The sequence below is a fragment of the Brassica napus genome, chromosome C2 (assembly GCF_020379485.1).
Source record: "Brassica napus cultivar Da-Ae chromosome C2, Da-Ae, whole genome shotgun sequence".
NCBI classification, from domain to species: domain Eukaryota; kingdom Viridiplantae; phylum Streptophyta; class Magnoliopsida; order Brassicales; family Brassicaceae; genus Brassica; species Brassica napus.
Window position 1 is genome coordinate 21,626,635 of NC_063445.1, and position 4,199 is coordinate 21,630,833.

A 4,199-nucleotide genomic window follows, 5' to 3' on the forward strand; every position below is an offset into this window, starting at 1 on the left:
CCCAGTAGATCCTGCAGTTGTCAATACATACATCTATCACTTCGTACGGTAGTTGAAGACCCGCAACAAGTTTCTGAACCTCGTAGTATGAACCCGGTGCAAGATTATCCTCAGGTAGAATACCTTTGACAAAATCAGTAATCGCATCCACACATTCTTCAGCCAAATTATAATCTGTCTTAATACCCATCAATCTAGTTGCAGATGATAAGGATGAATGACCATCTCTACAACCTTTATACAAAGGTTGTTTTCCGGCATCCAACATGTCAAAAAATCTCCTAGATTCGGGATTTGGTTCTTGATCATGTACCATCTGCACAGTACCTACACCATAATCTATATCCGATCTAGGTTCTTCTAACCTAATATCAGGCTGAGGTTCGCTAACAGGCTGAGGTTCGCTAGTACTACCATATTCATAACCAGTTTCCCCATGAAGATACCAAACTTTATAATTACGTGAAAATCCTCTCATATACAAATGAGTCCAAACATCAAATTCTCTTATAATCCTATTATTATTGCAAGTAGAGCAGGGACATCTTAACATACTGGTTTTTGCATCCGGTTGCTGTTCAACAAGCTTCATGAATTCTCCAATCCCTTGACCATATTCTTCCGTAAGTAAATTGGTGTTGGGATCCATATGAGGTTTATCCATCCACGAACGATAATAAACTCCTGAAGACATGATTTTCTCGGAATTGTTGTGATTAGAGAGAGTGAAGAGAGAATGAGGAGTGAATGAGTTGAATGAGGAGAGGTTGTATTTATAGGAAATTGCTTACGGCAGTCCGACGACATTCCGACGACCCTAACGGTCATATCCGTCGGAATTCCGTCGGTATTTTCCTATCTCAACGGCTATAAAATGGTGATATGTATTTGTCGGCAACGGTCAAAAGGTTCGTCAGAAATTCGTCGGTATATGCCGACGAACTTCCAACGCCAACGACGGTTATATTATTGATCGCAAGGTCGTCGGAAAGTCATCGGTATATACCGACGAATTTCAGACGAACGTAACGATTATATATTAAATCGGAATGTCGTCGGAATTGCGTCGGTATATACCGACGCTCACTCTTTGGTCGGAAAGTCGTCGGTATATTCCGACGAATTTCTGACAAAGTTGTATTTTTTGGTTTCGTCGGAATGCCGTCGGAAAATCGTCAAATTCGTCCGACGACTTTGTTGTCCGTCGGAACGTCCGTCGGAATATACTGTTTTCTTGAAGTGTAAAGATCAAATTCGAAACTCTAAACCCTAATTTGAAAATCGATTTTGATTGTTTGAATTTAAATCTCCATTGATTGTTTTGATCACCTAGAACTGTTGCTAAGATTGTTAACTCGAATCTGAATGAATTGAAATTGCTTTGCTTGTTTTAAAATCTGTAAACCCTAAATTACGTGTGCATGGATTGTTTTATTTGATTGATTGATTGTTTCTTTGAGGTTTAAATCCGTGTGAGTTAGGATTGATAGTTTTTATAACCTGATTGAATGATTTGATGTTTAATATTGCATGTTAGAATCTGTTATAATATAAACCCTAATTTTGAATTGATAAACCCTAAACCCTAATTTGCATATTCCTAAAATCAGATTGTTTGATTCCATCTTGCTAATATCAGCCTTGAAATTGATAAATATCAGCCTTGAAACTGATTAATAAAATTGATAGAATCAGTCTTGAAACTGATTGTTTTGGTTTTTCATGATTGAAACCCTATTTTTGGATTGAAACCCTAAATTGTGTAATGCTTGAATCCATGTTTATGTTATGCGCATGATCTGATTATTATCACCTTTGTATGATCTGATCGTTTTAAATTGAGGTTCCCTAATTCCACTCCTGTACATATAGAATCAGTATGCTAGATTTGCATTATAACCATATGGCCGCATAAAAACATATAGAAATTGCTTGTTTGGTCGATACCCTTGCTTGATAAATCTGTGTGACTTATTATGCATCATATATCACTTTGGCTGTGTGGCTTGTTTGCTTATTAGAAATGTATTGACTTGATATCATGTCTTGTTTATGGCCGTATGTTAAATATTTTATGAGATCTAAAATTGATTGATATATGATTTGAGATGTCGGAAATCAACTTGGATTTTGCTGTCCTAAATCTCTCAGGAAATAATTATTTGAAATGAGCACTGGAAACTGAGTTTATCCTAAAGTCAAAGAACTTGGTGAATGAATCACAAAAGACGATAATGCCAAATGAGAAGGATTGATACATGACAATATTAATTATTAGCCATCATCTTATTAAAAGTCTCAAAGATCAGTATCTGACTATAGAGAATCCTCTAGACCTTTGGACAGAGTTAAAAATTGAGATATGATCACCAAAGAACGGTGTTATTACCAAATGCCCTATTTGATTGGAGGAATCCGAGAATCCAGGACTATAACACTACAAGAAATCAACGTCAAAGCCGATGAATTTTACCGACGACTTCTCTCCTCGGAAAGTTTACGACGGGTTTCTGATCAATTTCTGAGAACATATGATTCTTGTCGGAAAATTCTCGAAACTTTGTTTTAAATCAATATTCTCGGTAATTTGTCCTAAATCGATGTCGGTACGTTGTCGGAAACAAAATAAAATTGCGAGGAGCTTGTTTTCTCGGAAAGTTCCGAGAACATGATGTCGGTATTTTCTCAGGCCAATCAAAATCCCGACGATTAATATGCTTCTCGGTACGGCGTCATAGAAACTGACAAACGTCCGTCGTTCTCTTAGTTCGTCATGTCGGCAAGTGAACTTTTTCCAACTTTACTTGAACAACGCAGTCATCTGATTCAGATTGAATAGTTTCAGATTTTGTTTTAATCAAGTAACAGTTATGAATCTGTAAGTAAACTCATTTCAGCCATGCATTTGTAAACATTAATCGATTTCGTTGTGATCCCAAATCTCTATTTTCCCAGTTCGATATCTCTTGATATATTTAAAGATGATACAAAATTGTAACACGTGGCCAAACTAGATGTGTCGTTTAGAAAAGAAGGGTCTGGATGCAGAGTTATAAACTTTTTGTGAAGATAATAAAAAGAAAAGGAAAAGATAATATAACGCACTATATCTACTATTTCTATCTTTATCCTGCCCACTTATCTTTTTTTTTCTTATCTTCTCCTATTTTCTTCAATCTCTGTCAAAGAGTTGATCTTCTGTTGCGCAACGGTGTAAAGCGATATCTTCACGAGCTTGTTCTGGATTCGGTGGCCTCCTTGCAATCGTTTTATTTAGTGATCTCTGCCGCCGATTTGTGGGGTTTACTTCCGGTTTCGGACTGGGAATTTGAGGAGGTGGTGCTTCTGCTGGTGATGATTCTTCCAATTTGGTCCCGGTTAGTGTGCTCTTTGCCTCTTTCTAGTAAATTCGTTTTTCTCATTTTCTCCTCTTTTCTTCTTTCCCTTCCTCTGTTTATTTGAGTGCTTTCAGATTTGTTTTCTCTTTGAACTGACACCACTGCCGCTTCAACACCTTGCACCGCCACCATCACCACCGAAACTCCCTCCACCGCCATTGCTGCTACTCCACCTCCACCATCACGGCGACCTTTGCACTCTACACCACACCGCCGCATCTCAACGACTATTAGATTATAAGTTTTATTTTTGTTTTCGTTTAATTTTATAGAACTTTTTTAATTTCTTTATTTGTAATATATATTTGATAATTTAAATATTATTGTGAGTTTTATTTATATTTCATTATTTGCTTTTTTTATTTAAAAATATTAGTTTCTCGGAAGCTTATCGGGATCTTCCAATCACTTTCCCATAAATTGTTCCGACAAAATTTGGTAACGGAAAGTACCGACTAACTTCCCACAAACCGAGATTTCCGAGACCCAAACTCTGACTAAAATCTGATTGTCGGGAAGTAATCAGTAATGACCATTACCGACCAACTGCCGATTAATACGCCCGTCGGAGGATAAGCTTTATTCCTGTATCGTAAGTCCGTGGATGAGTCTATTGCTACCTGGGCAAAATAATGGATTACTGATGAGAAACAATGAATTGAGACCTCCTGGATTAACCTCATTACCTGATACCAATAAGGCCGCAGAAGAAAAAAAGAAGGTAACTACGTCCAGAATGATAGACCACACGGCCATGGCCGTGGAGGGTGGAAAGGACGTGGCCATGCCCACTATAACACA

General features: G+C 37.4%; 1 long non-coding RNA gene across 1 annotated transcript; it reads left to right on the forward strand.

The window, feature by feature from the left end:
* Positions 1-409: 409 nt before the first annotated feature.
* On the forward strand, positions 410-3,737 carry LOC125582034. Its single transcript, XR_007319865.1, has 2 exons — positions 410-3,377; positions 3,473-3,737. It is a non-coding gene; the product is annotated as an uncharacterized LOC125582034 (long non-coding RNA).
* Positions 3,738-4,199: the final 462 nt, after the last annotated feature.